Source organism: Macaca thibetana, chromosome 2 (assembly GCF_024542745.1).
Source record: "Macaca thibetana thibetana isolate TM-01 chromosome 2, ASM2454274v1, whole genome shotgun sequence".
NCBI classification, from domain to species: domain Eukaryota; kingdom Metazoa; phylum Chordata; class Mammalia; order Primates; family Cercopithecidae; genus Macaca; species Macaca thibetana.
This window is the reverse complement of record NC_065579.1, coordinates 35104479-35119195: the sequence shown is the minus strand read 5'-3', so window position 1 is coordinate 35119195 and position 14717 is coordinate 35104479. Positions and strand designations below refer to the sequence as shown.

At 40.1% G+C, this 14717-nt stretch overlaps 1 protein-coding gene across 2 annotated transcripts in view; it reads right to left on the bottom strand.

The window, feature by feature from the left end:
• The window catches only part of DNAJC13 (DnaJ heat shock protein family (Hsp40) member C13), a 121700-nt gene extending 111038 nt beyond the window's left edge, over window positions 1–10662 (bottom strand). Inside the window, exon 1 of one of the 2 annotated variants that reach the window (XR_007723349.1) lies at window positions 10404–10614. The gene's annotated coding sequence lies outside the window, so the exon portion shown is untranslated. Of the gene's footprint in view, window positions 1–10403 lie in introns of both variants that reach the window. The other variant, XM_050779576.1, reaches the window with a different exon arrangement.
• Between the last annotated feature and the right edge of the window lie 4055 nt (window positions 10663–14717).

Below are 14717 nucleotides of genomic sequence, written 5' to 3'. Positions count from 1 at the left end.
ACTGGCTGTATAACTTTGAACAAAAGTCTCTGAACTTATCTGATTTATAGTACATCTATAAAATAGGAATAATAACTGTCCCGAAGGGCTATGATGAGGACTAAATGAGATAACCCAAAAAAAGAAGTTATTTTGAGTATTTCTATTATATCTTATTTTCAAGAACTTACCAGCTCTTGTACCTAATATGGCATTTTGGGGGGAAATTCTATTAAATAACTCGATTTTCTCTCAATCTTTTAATTTCCATCCTTCTAGTATGCAATATATATCACCTAGAATTTCCACCTTCAAAAGTACAGTGTTCTATTGATTTAATCAGCATTCAGTTTTACTTAACCATTCGAAATTAACAATATATATTTCTTAATGATGTACATGAGGGTGGCATTTATTGTTACTGTCATTATTATTTATTGCTACAAGTTATGTTTCCCATAAAATGTTTTTAAAAAGAAAAAAATATTGCTGGGTGCAGTGGCTCACGCCTGTAGTCCCAGCACTTTGGCAGGCCAATGCAGGCAGATCGCTTGAGTCTTGGAGTTCAAGACCAGCCTAGGCAACGTGGCAAAACCCTGTCTCCACTAAAAATACAAAAAATTAGCTGGGTGTCATGGCACACGCCTGTAGTCCCAGCTACTTGGGGGGCTGCACTCCAAACTGGGTAACAGAGTGAGACCTTGTCTCAAAAAAAAAAAAACAAACCATATATATATATACATACACACACAAACACACACACACACACACGTATATATGTATAAAGACCAAGATAATCAGGATAGATGAAAATTTTAAAAATCATCTTGTCAACTATAACCCAACACTTAAGCTTCTCTTTATTTCAACTTTACTCCTACAAAATACTATTACAAGTCAATCTTATTTACTACATTTTTAATATTCCCCACTTAGGTATTTGAAATTTCAATTGTTAGAATTGTTTCCTTACATGTATCCAACCTAGTATTTTTAAATTTATGTTTGATGGCTATATATTAACTATGGCTTGAGAAACTTTCAAGAAAAAAGAAGTCATAAATTTAATCTCCAGTCAATATTTCCTCTGTACATTTAATAAGCTCTAAAAGTGATTCAAAAAAATCATCACTTATAGGCAAAAACTTTTAAGCAACCATTAATTTCCAATATTTATGATGAAAAAAATCTGTAGAATTTCTAGTATCAGAAGCTGAAGTATCAAGCAAGTAATATCAGTTAAGTCATGTATAAGCACATGCTATAAACAACCATAAACTGTCCAACTAAAAAATGTAAACAGTTAAATAGGATCTTGAATGTGATTTTGGTAGCAGCTGTATCATTAGCATTTGCCATTCTGCCAGTTGTTTAGAGACTATTCGAAATAGCAAGAATTTATCTGCTCAAACTAACATCACTTAAATTTCATCTCCTTCATTCCTGCAATTGTGTTCCATGTTTCAAGTTCTCAAAGACCCATAATTCTTCCTGATGAGGAAAAATCAAATTTACATGCCTTTTGTAATTAAATTACATTGAAAGCATCTCCAATTTTTGCAAGTCAGCTTCACTTGTTTTCATGCTCTATCCTAATATTATACCACCAAAGAAACGTCTGTTTGTTTTTTTTACAGAACTGTCCTATGGGTTAAAAAGTCAAATTCAGGGCAACACAGGCACTTTGGCTAGACTTACCTCTCTCAATGAGTACTACTGTGTCATGCTTTCGAACAACACAATATTCTTGCATCCTCTAATGTATTACTGGCAGTAATACTGGCAAACCCTTTAAGATCATTTATGGTTAAAATGAGAATGATCTTTTAGAAGATACATAATTTTGACAGAAAACCACAGGGTTTGGGAGTCCAGTGAGCAGAAGCCTACATCAAATTGACACTAAGAACAAAAGCAGGATGAAGGGACTCAACACTACAGACGCTCAAGCAGATTATGGTCAAGCTATAAGCAAAAGAATTTACACACAGCAAAATTAAGTATATACACATGGCTTATGTTAAGCAAAAACACAAACGGAACACTCATTTAACTAGGGATGAATGAATACACTTAGAAAAAATACACTAGTGAAAGAAGGAATTGGCATTAATCAAGGCTAGTCATCTGTTTAAAGCATGTATTTAGCATGATCAACTGGAAGTAATTTTTACACAAATATGACAACTTGCAGAGAACAGGTAAGCTATCAGTTTTCCCATTTTGAGTCTGAAAATGCAAGAACAGAACTTACTTTCATCATTAGCTCTGCCCTCAAGTAATTAATTAAAAATGTGAATTGTCTTGAAGTGCATAAAAAATAAGACGGATTGAGGGAAAGATGGACAGATCTATGATAAAGCAAGTACAGTAAAATGTTAACGTAAAAACCTTGGAGGTGGATGTGGGTATCTAATGTAAAGTTCTTTCAACCCGGCTGTAGGTGAAAATGTTTACAATATGTTGTGTGAAAATTGTGGAGTTTGCCTTTTGTGATCAAACTCTCCTACAATAGAAACAATGCTACATTCCAAAACCACACTTAAAATGTAGTAGACATTCACATCATAGGAACTAATTTATGAACGTAATGCTTCCTACAGCTATATCTTACCAAAAAGGAAGGGGTAGTAAGGAGAACCATGGAAAGACTAACCCTTTGAAAAAATAACCAATGAGTGTAATAACTAATCAGAGAGTACTTTATATTGGCTTCTTGAGGATCTAGTTTTGTTTGTAACTGGATTCAAAATCTGAGTAAATCATAGCACTAGATTAGTTTGGTTTCAAACAAATGGCAAAAAATATAAATGGCTAACAGAATGTTAATTTTTACCCACATTAAATAGCTACCACTAAACTGTTTAGATAGAACGTGCTGTATATGGGGGAAACTGCCATACGAACTTTAACCCTTTTTAAATTTTAGCTTCATTTTAACATGTGACTCAAGTACAGGTAAAAGCATTTTCTTCTAAATGAACAACAAATCAATATGCATAATATGTATGATACCAACAGGAATCTTAAACCATAAATCTATCACAAATTAAGATTTTTAGCAGCTACCATCTTAGCCTTCCTTAACTTACTGAAGAACCCGATACCTCCAAAGATAGATGTTGTTAAAGAATAAGAAAACCAGTGGTGATATCAAATTTCATCTGATAATCGTATCTTCAAATAATTGCCCAGATATTTTAAAGTGAAGTGTTTGCACTGTCTGCTACATCAAAATCAACTTTTAACTAGTTTCACTACCATTAGATAGCTGAAATAATCTGAGATCTCCCCCATTCTTTTTAAAAACTTGGTTCCTTTCAATTACAAACTGGGTATATATTCATGAAATACAAGACAAGAAAAATTCAAAAGCAACCCTTCAATCTGAAGAAACACTTAATGGGAGGAGGGAACAAGCATACATACCATAGCAGTTAATTCTGTTACCCTCTTCTACTCAACAACATAAATTAAGTATTGAAAAAGAGACTTATCTCTTCTATTTCTATCCCACATATGCTCATTTCACCTGAGAGGAATAATTTGTATTTCTGACAAAACAGAACTTTATCTGTTGTTTAAAAAAAAGTCAAATGTGGCCGGGCGCGGTGGCTCAAGCCTGTAATCCCAGCACTTTGGGAGGCCGAGACGGGCGGATCACGAGGTCAGGAGATCGAGACCATCCTGGGTAACACAGTGAAACCCCGTCTCTACTAAAAATACAAAAACTTAGCCGGGCGAGGTGGCAGGCGCCTGTAGTCCCCGCTACTCAGGAGGCTGAGGCAGGAGAATGGCGTGAACCCGGGAGGCGGAGCTTGCAGTGAGCTGAGATCCGGCCACTGCACTCCAGCCTGGGTGACAGAGCGAGACTCCCTCTCAAAAAAAAAAAAAAAAAAAAAAGTCAAATGTTCTGTGAAAGATGTATTACTATGACCCTTCCCTTTCCAAAGCTTAAAAATGCCTTACAATACTCACCTGAAAGCTTTTTTCCAGAAACATGTTCACTTAAGCAATGCTTTGAAATCATTGCTATTGATCATTTACCTATTTTTAGTTTATACACATTATTGTAACTTTCTAGACCTAATTTCTATTTCGTTTTATCTTTGAAGCATAACCTGGCTTATGCAAGAACAAAGTATACTATTTCTATAAGCTCTTCGGCTTATCAACAGGCATTTAATAATCATGCTCTACTACGGTAAACAGGCCCTAAAATGGGCAAAATAAATTTTTAGCGGTCATATTTTCACTTGTTGCTGTTTTTCCTATCATTACATTAAATGCATAATGCGGGACTGAATTTCCTAAGCTTTTAACAAATACAACTTGAAGACAGTTTTACAGAAAGCATCCTGAAAACCCAAACACTGTTCTCTTTATACTATTAAAAGACCAAAGTTTAATTTGCAACATTTCCCCCTTCACTCAATACAAAATAGCAATAACATACATTTCTAGCTCAGTTCTGAAATATCCCTATTACTCCTACCTCTTCTGTAGTGCTTTACAGTTTACAGAACACTACCAAATGATCTTAAAAAAGCAAAGTTTCACTTTTAAAATTAAGCCCATTAGCTCTAAGGTTTGGGGGGAAAATGGCTTATCTGCTCTAAGATTTGATAAACATTCAAAATACATTATGTAGCTTGACTAGAAGTTTGAGGAGAGAAACCCCACAGCCTTAGATGATTAAGGAATACAGTAAAAGTCAGAACACCATATATAAGCATTTAAATGTATTATAGAATACATGAAACATTAGAGAACATCTCCTCCATTCATAACCTTATCAATCCTTCCATTAAGTTGTAGCAACTAGAGCTGGCAAAAATCAAAGCATCGAAACAATTTTTTAAGGGACAGGGTATTCCTTTGTCACCCAGGCTGAAGTGCAGCAGCACAATCATAGCTCCCTGTAATCTCGAACTCCTGGGTTCAAGCAATCCTCCAGCCTCAGCCTCCCGAGCACACGTCACCAAACCCAGCTAGTTATTTTTTGATGAGACGGGGTTCCTCAGGCTAGGTTTGAACTCCTGGCCTCAAGTGATCCTCCCACCTCAGCCTTCCAAGTGCTGGGATTACAGGTGTGATTATTGTGCACCCAGCTAAAATAATTATTTTGGATTGCTTTAGGGGTTTCATTTTCTATCTGATAATCAAAATATCAAACTCTTACTAATCAATTCCGAAGAGATATCACCACTGGGCATGTGCTAAATATGTGAATAGGCAGTGTTCTTCTAAGGGCAACTTGAGTGCTTAAACTGTAAAATTCCACTGACTTTAAAGCTCACTCTTCTGCACAAGTAGTCCATAAAAGTACAAGTAAAACCCACATACGTAGACTGTTGAATAAAGAGCACCTGAAAAGAATTACTAGCAAGTTATATGGTTTTATTAACTGAACCACACCTAAATGCACCTTTGCACAGGTAACTAACTTAAATTAGCAAAGATGATCATAACCATATTGGCTTAAGCTATTTCTTACAAGGAAATCTAACTCATTACTCTCAAAGGAGTTCCTATGATTAAGAATCACTGCACATAACAAGAAGTGTTATAAGTTGGCAAGTGCTGAGCATGTGAACACTGCTGAAACAGAAAAAATATGTTGAAAACCACTGATTAAATTTTGAACTAAAGTAGTGGTTGGGGTAGGATGCCATCCCATCTGAGGCACTATGACTGGAGCACTACTAGCATTTAGTGGATGAGACTAGATACTCGACATATATTACAGTCCCAAAGATAAGTACTGTCTGCACCGTAAGACTTTCAAGTGTCCAAGTGAGCCAGGTGTGGTAGTACACACCTGTAATCCCAGCACTCTGAGAGGCTGAGGTGGGAGGACTGCTTGAGCTCAGGAGTTCAAGAGCAGCCTGGACAACAGTGAGACCTCGTCTCTACTAAAAATTTTTAAAAAACATTAGCTGGGCATGGCGTGCCTATGGTTCGAGATACTAAGGAGGGCTAAGGTGGGAGGATCGCTTGAGCCCAGGAGATTGAGGCTACAGTGAGCTATGATCGTGTCACTGCGCTCCAGCCTGGGCAACAGAATGAGGTCTCAAAAAAAAAAAAAAAAAAGAAAGTCCAAAAGTCCAAATGGTTAGTCATATAGGCAAAAACTTATAATGAATGAATCCCAGAATCTAATTCTGTTTTATATATAACTCACCAAGTACATTTTGCAGGGTTTAATATACAGAGATTTTTCCAGGAATGTAACTACAGTGTAATTAAGAGATTATACTTTATTAACCCTGTTCTTTTCTGACAATGCTAATAATCCCAATTGTGGTATCTGAGTCACCAATGTGACAAATCTGTAGCCATCAACATTTCTGTCAAAACTCAAAACGGGACGGGCATGGTAGCTCACGCTTGTAATCCCAGCACTTTGGGAGGCCTGGGCAGGCAGATCACTTGAGGTCAGGAGTTCAAGACCAGCCTGGCAACATAGTGAAACCCTGTCTCTACCAAAAATACACACATAAAGAAAACACCCAAAAAAACCATCCGGGTGTGGTGGCGAGCACCTGTAGTCCCAGCTACTCAGGCTGAGGCAGGAGAATCGCTTGAACCTAGGAGACAGAGGTTGCAGTGAGCCGAGATGGTGCCACCGCACTTCAGCCTGGGTGACAGAGTGAGATTGTCTCAAAAAAAAAAAAAAAAAAAAAAAAAAAAAAAAAAAAAAAAAAAAAAAATCTCAAAATGATTCCACGTAAAGGTACAAGCCTCTGACATGTCCTTTGTGTATTTTGGTATAATCATACTTAACTATTTACATACTGAAATGCATATAGTCAATTCTGCTATAATGCTTTTCTGATCATGTGAATTTAACAGGATTGGTGTATTACTGAACAATTTGAGTATGATGCAAATTTCCCATTTGCTTATAGTGATTCTTGTCCCAACACTAAGTGAACGCAGAAAATTGTACCCAACTGACCTGAGCCATGTAGGAATTCACAAAATACACACACACACACTTCAGGTGGTCAATGAACCACATACATTCACATATATATTACTAACTTTCCACTCCATCTTATAACTTTTTTCCTTCTACTACTTCACAGTAATTCACAAACTGCAACTCCATCCAATGCTCACTGCCTCAAGCAAACTTTTTCAAGGCAAAATGCCGTAATTATTATAGTATTTAACTTTTACAAAACAGTACTCTTGTTTTTAAGATCCTATCTTTTTAAAAAACGTATCACGACTGTTCTTTCTCTTGGGAGTTTTTGCTTTTTCATGGGTCTCATAATTTTTAGTTAAAAGCTGAACACGTTGTGTAGGAGATTGAGGTAATTGTTATGACTGGAAATGAGCATGCCTGCTCTTTGTGAAGCCTTTGGTGAAGGGTTTGTGTTAATCTGGTGAGGAGTTGGACTTAGTTTATGATCTCTTATTGCCATAGTTATCCTCAGTGTATTACAGACTTCACGTATCTGCAAAACAGTTTGTGTCTCTGGTGGGCGACGGTTACTAGAGCAATGCCTGTTTGATTCTCTGTGTTGTGCCTCTTTGCATAATCTTGTTTCTTTCCTAGTAGTATTTTGTGGTTACTAGTTATTGAAAGCTTCTTAGCTTGGTGGCAGGGGGTGGGGGTTGGGGGATACAGTCTGATGTTCTGATTAAAGTTCAGGCTAAGTCAAACACTGTGTTCCTGAATCTCAAGAGGGTAGCATTCTTGGTTCTGCTGACCACCCCCAGCTGCAGTTTTGGGCTCAGGGCCCCTCCAGGCATAAGATTCTCTCCCACTTCTCATCTACACCCTGAATGTTCACCAATGGGGCCAACAGAGATGCCCTTCTCCTCACAGATTAAAGCTTTTTTCACAGAAGACGCAGAGAGGGGAAGAATCACAGCAGTTTCTTGACCCTCTTAAAAAGTTCTGTTGCTGTTCCCCTCCCTCTCAAACTGCACAACAGACACACCCAGGGTTCTTTCCAATCTTTTCTAGTAGACCCACGGAGGTTTGTGGATAAGTTTGCAAGATTAAGCATTCAAGCCTTCATCATGATTTTGTCCAGTTGTTTCTGAAGAAGGCAAATAGAAATTGACATCTACTCTCTGTAAGCACTGTCTCTCAAATTTTCAGCCAGTGGTTTTGCTCTGTGGACTCAGCTCTTTGATAGATTTCAATAAAGTCATGAATTTGTAGTGTAGGTCTTTTTTTGTTACAGAAGTGAGAGCAAAGCTTTTTTTTTTTTTTTTGTCTCAGGGCCAAAGCCAGAGGTGGTTACACTACTTATAAACTAAAGGTAGCAAAGACGGTGTTACTAATTATTTTGTATAAAAAGGGAGACTTTATTGGGTCTAATAAAGTTGAGAAACACTGACTCAAGGAACTCTTTCAAAATATTAATAACTCCCCTTTACTACCAAACATTACAGTGAACATTTAGGCCAAAACCTATTTGTAGCAACCAAATTTGTGCTGCAGTTTATCTGCACAGTCTTGTTTCAATTTACTAATTCAAAGTACTTCAATCAGAAGCAGGGGAAAGGTATGTGTAGCAGAAACCTCAAATTCACCTGTGTAAATAGAACTGGTGGAGGAATGAGGCCAAATTAGTTAAAACACATCTTTTCAATTTCAACCCTAATTCAGTAACTATTGAGAACCAGACTCCACTATCAACATTTTAACAAATTTAATAAAGCCAGTATTGTTACAGTCCACCTGGGCAAGGCAACCATCTTCTATTTATTTGTGGATAAAGTTAAATTACTCCAAAAAATTCATTTATTGATGCTATTTTATTTTTTAGCTTAAGTATTTTGTTTACAACTAAGCAATGTTAACAATATATGACATTAATATATTTTAGGCTATTTATTACTACCGCTTTAGAAAAAGAGAAATAGTCATTGCCTCTCAGTGGAATACAAACGCTGAATTTTCCATGAACTGAACTCTAGCTTTAAGGTTCTCTACATTCTTATTTCTTAATAATCCTCTGACTCCTCTTTTCCTCCCTTAATATGTTCTACTTCCTGTTTTCAAACAAGGAGTATAATGTAATAATTTCTACATAAGGACGTGTGTTGCCTGAATGCATTGTGATATTAATAGCACAAGCCAAGTTTGAGATATAGTAGCTTAAAAAGCGTTTCACATTACACAAAATGTGAACAAGGTTCTACGTTATATGATAAATAAGTCAATACAGCACTTTCCAAAAAACAAAGAATTGTGTTCAGGATACCGAATTTCTGACAAGTGGTTTCTATAAATTTTTTTTAAGGCAAATTCTGTTTCATACTCCCATAAACTCAGAGTACTGGTAATATATTACAAAACCTGACCAGTGTGAGTAATTTTCCCCGCAGGCAGTACTTTCAAACCTAGAAACATATCAAGTCCATAAACTAAGAAAATATAGTAAGAAAGAATTACTGGGGGCAGATCCTGAACTTCTACTTTTTCCCTGAGACACTATATTACAAAAGGCTCAACATAACTGTACACTATAAAGCCCTCCATAGAGGACGCAACAGCATCCTTTTTGAGGGAAACCAGAATAAAGTAAAAGGGAAAAAGCAGAGGGAAAATGAGAAATAATTACTTTGGGAGACCACCGCTACATTAGAGTGAAATCTTTACTCCCCCCCCCCCCCCCCCCCCAAGCAACGGACACAGGAAACAATCTCAAGACAAAAGTGGTTAACGGAACACTCTACAAACGGAGAAAATTTAAGGGAAGGGACTCTTAAGCATAGTTAAGTATCAAATAAGCGATGAACAGCCACTTCACTGAGCGTCTAAGTCCTACTTCACCCACTCCAAAGGCCACATTCAAGGTAAAATCACAGCAGCGGAGGAAAGGCCACGTGAATAAGCTGCCTGGCAGGAAGGAAAAGGCTTGGGGGAGAAAATGATTTTGGAAAAAGTACTGGAGAAGAGACGACACGGATGCTCATTTCCTAACAAAACGAAACAAAGCAAAGAAAGTCAGTCTGCAGGGATTGTGCGGAAGGAGGGTCGCTGACCCAAGGAAACAAGAGTTGCCGGCATCCAGCAGGAAGGGTGCTCAGCCTAGGAGACGGGAAGGGGATCCCGAGGGCGGGGCCCACAAGGGAATGAAGAGCGTGTGGGGTAAGGATTTGTTAAGGCGAGTGGAGGAGCGTACTAGGTAAAAAACAAGAAAACCAGGCAAAAAGAGGGGTGGGGCTGGACAGGGCAGCGCCCTAAGCTAATGTCACTCAAAGCCGGGGGTGGGGGGGTGGTCCAACGGAAGGAACCAGACCAGCAGCCTGGGGGAAGGGTAAGCTGTTAGCAGCTGCAGGCTGCGGCAGCCAAGACCACCCGGTTTTCCCTGCCCTGAGCCCCACAGAGTCCCCACGGCGTGGGGAGGGAGTAAAGCAGAGCCCCCGAGTCCAGTGTCCGGAGTTGGCTTTACCTTCGCGGGAGGCTGGAGAGGCTCCAGCCCTAGCTTCTCCCGCCGCCGGCTCAGCTTCCAGAGTGGGATGAGACGCCCTCCGGCCTCCTCACCCTCACCACTTCCCCTTTCCCCCGCCGGGGCCCTGTAGCTCCGCTGCCGCGGGTTCCTGGTGCCGCCGCGGCGCTGCCTCCCCGCCCCCTCCGCCTCCTCCCTCTGCCTCTCAGAGTTTCACTCTGGAGGCCGCCATCTTCGCTCAGGCTTTGAGCGACCGCGCTCTAATACGCCTGCGTCGCCACCGCCCAGGCTGTCACGAGACCCAGCCAGCTGATTTCAACCCTTCCGCCTTCGGCCCCGCCCTCCCCGTCCCGACTGTTCTTTCCCTAAAATTTTGCGTTCCGCCGGCCCGCCCCCTAGCAGTTACACATGCGCAGAGTAACGACGCCGACCGTGGGATTTGGATTCCACGCTGCGCGTGAGGGGGCCGGCGCTTCGGTGGGTGCTGAAAAGGACACGCCCCTGGGTGCGCGCGCGTGCCCACAACCACGCCCCCGGCGTGCGCCTTGGGGCCGCGACCGGCTGTTTGTGTCTTGCGGAGAGTAGGGTCGCAAATCGGTACTTAAGCTTTAAGCTCGAGGAAATCGTGTTTTAAATCACCTCTTTTTAGCTCTTGCCGTCAAGTGCCACGGAGCATCCGCGAGGCAGTCTGAAGCCTCAGTCTATCTCCTGGTTTGGCTGGATTGGGAGCCGGCAGGTTCATTTACTATTGAGACGCCCGGAACTACAGCAGAGCAGGGTTTAAAGTTATGAATGCTCTGAAAGGTCTTGGAGACCAAATTCTCAAAGACACCTAAGGCACTTGCTGGTGGGAATGCTGGAAAGATAGTTCTGGTAGCCCCATTTATTGTGTCCGGATCAAGTGTTTAGAAGTTTACTTTAAAGCTACTTAATCTTCAACTCTCTGAGGTAGGAATCATCCTCGTTTTGCAGATAAATTGAGGCCCAGCCTCAGAGTAGTGGATTTGATGTTTGCACCCAAGTAATTTGAACCCAGAACCTGTGCTCTCTAGATAACCATCTTCCTAAACCTCCTCTGAGGGGGATCAGGGTAGTGAAAAGAGGAGATATTGGGACTAAAGGATTCAGCTAGAAATTATGTGTTATCTGTGGGCAATGGTTTAAATAAGAAAGGTCTATGTCCACTCCCAGATCTGAGCCGTAAAGACCACAGTTCAAAAATTAGTGATTAAAAAAAAAAATTATTCTGCTGCAGACTTTCAAGTAGAGGCAGTGTAGGGTGACCTGCATGGATACATCATTGTATAAGGGTTAAAGGTCTTTGATAAGGAGTTTAATACTCATTCTTCGTGGCAGTCCTGAAATTGTGATTTCTTGGTGTCCACTTCAGCAGTTGGCTCATTTTATAAATAACGATTGCAGGATGAAAAAATGTGGAAAAATGGTTTTTACAGAATTTACCTCTTGACTCTATTAACCCTTTGCGCTACCTTAGGGTGGAAAAAGACTATTTGTATTTTTCCTTAGATTTTTCTGTAATGCAGCAGTAAGATAAGGTACATGTAAGGGAAGGTACCAGGAATAGCTGGGTGTGGGAAGACAGAACCCGAAATAGAGTAGGAAGGGAGGAGAAGGAAAAAGAAACAAGAGGGCTGTGTTAAGGGGCCTTATTGGCTTATCCCATGGAAATAGACACGTGTTTATGTGGTTACAAAGCCTTGCAATAATCCCAGAAGTAAATGTGGAGTATATTTTTTTGATTTTATAGAAGCAGCAGACCCAGAGAGTCCAGGAGGCTTGCTAAAGGTGACCTAACTCCTAAAGGTTGAGCCACGATTAAGACACAGGGCCTGCCTGTAACATCAAGGCCAGTGAACTATTAAACCTCCACACTGCCTTTCCAATTTTGAGACCAATAAAATCAGTTCTCAGTGTTGAGCCTTAGGCATCATGAACTGTCCCCATCCTCTGTAGTGGAAAATTGTCTGCCTCACAAGACACATTTTTCCATTGCATTTTTATAAGCCACTTTGCTTGTATTCAGCCAACTTGCGCTCTCTTCTATGAGTAGTTATTTGTCTTTGTTTCTTGCTCTTTTCCTCTTGTATGTGACATTCATTTAGGGATTTACCAGTACAGCTCATCACCTTGTCTCACTCCCTCTCCCATGCATATCCTTCTAACTACCCCTGCTACAGATACCCATTTTAAGAAACCATATTCAAAGTACTTTCAGCCATTGTTCACAAGATGTAGTTTCAAGCCTTTTCACAACCACTGGTTACTTTTAATTGCATCCGTACAATTGGATCCTTCTTAAAATGCCACAACAAAATACAAGAGTCAGAGAGAGTAGGACTTGTCTTTTCTTTTCCTATTAGGTTACATCAGCTTGATCCTTTCCCCACCCAACTCTTTTTTAAAAGAGTGACAAATGCACACTTCTTTTTCTGGATTTACCTTTTTATTCAAAATTGAAGTTTGCACTAGCCTTTCTGACACTTTCATAGTGCAGATGTGTCAAATTTACAATCATTATGTGATGTACACTTAAAATACTTTCACAGCTTCTTAAAAAATACATTTCACAGCCTTTTAGACACCAATAGCCTTTATCAGTCTCCAAAGTTAGCATACAAGGCTGGCGTGATCTAAGACTTTAGAGCGCCCACAAGAAAGTCAAACACTTGCTTATCTAATTCCCATTGCTGCTAAATGGATTAGATAAGTCAAACACTTGCTTATCTAATTCCCATTGCTGCTAAATTGACCTTCCGAGTTTTATCAATGCCTAGATCCAAAATTAATCCTTAAGAACTCATACCACTCAACAACGCTTGAACTATGTTTTCAGTACAGCAGCCACTAGCCCCATGTGGCCACTGAACACAGAATAAAAATTAAAATTATTATGAAAAAATGTAAAAGGTTGCATTAGCAATTTTTATATTGATTACACGTGTTAAAGAAAAATATTTAGGCCGGGCACGGTGACTTACACCTGTAATCCCAGCACTTTGGGAGGCCGAGACAGGTGGATCACCTGAGGTCAGGAGTTCAAGACCAGCCTGGCCAACATGGTGAAACCCCGTCTCTACTAAATATACAAAAATTAGGCGGGCCTGGTGGTGCACACCTGTAGTCCCAGCTACTTGGGATGCTAAGGCAGGAGAATCACTTGAACCTGGGAGGCGGAGGTTGCAGTGAGCGGAGATCATGCCACTGCACTCCAGCCTGGGCAACAAGAGTGAAACTCCAGCTCAAAAAAAAAAAAGTATTATTTAATGATACTTGTTAAAGCTTGGTAATAGACTGAGCATGATGGCTCACACCTGTAATCCCAAGGCTTTGGGAGGCCAAGTCAGCAGGATCACTTGAGGCCAGGAGTTTGAGACCAGCCTATGCAATGTAGTGGTACCTCATTGCTACAAAAAAAATAAAATAAAAGAATTATCTGGGCATGGGGGCATGCCCCTGTAGTGCTAGTTACTCAGGAGGCTGAGGTGGGAGGATCTCTTGAGCCCAGGAGTTTGAGGTTACAGTGAGCTATAATTGTGCCATTGCACTCCTGCCTGGGCAACAGAGCAAGACCCTGTACCCCCTGCTCCCCACAAAAAAGATTTTATTCAGTTTATGACCATCACAATAGGTAGAGGAGCCACTGCAACAGGGGCTTGCAGTAAGGGAGAGAGACTGGGCTCAAGTCAGAAAGCAACATGGGCAAGTATGCGTTTATCTCCAAGGAACAGTGTGTGGGGGTCAGTGGATGGAAAATTACTTAGAGAAAACATCAGGGGTCAGTGGGGATCCTGGCTAAACCTATGTAACAGGATTCTTGCTAAAGACAGGCCAGAGTGATTAGACATCTCCTGGGGGAAGATGAAAGATGAGGAGTCTGATCACATATCAAGGGAATTTTGGCTAAACTGACTTAGCTGGGTTCTTTTGCAGACTAGACTTCTCAAGAAAGCACATGGAGGGGCCTAAGGAAAGGTCCAGAAGCCTGATTAAAATTTGGCTGAGCAAAGACTCTTCGTCACATGTGGAAATGATAATATTATGGCTGTATATTCAGTTACATAAAATGTCATTAAAATTAATTTCACTTGTTTCTTTTAAGAAATGTAGCTACTAGTAAATGTAAACTTAAATATATGGCTCCCATTATATTTCTCTTGGACAGTACTCCTATTAGAAAATCTTGTGCAAGTAAACAGTAAGTGTCAGAAAACACCTAAGTTGAGTTGGTGAGCTTGAAGACTCCACAGAATCTTCTACTGGACTTCATTTTAATTTGTTATGTGATTGGTTGGTTGG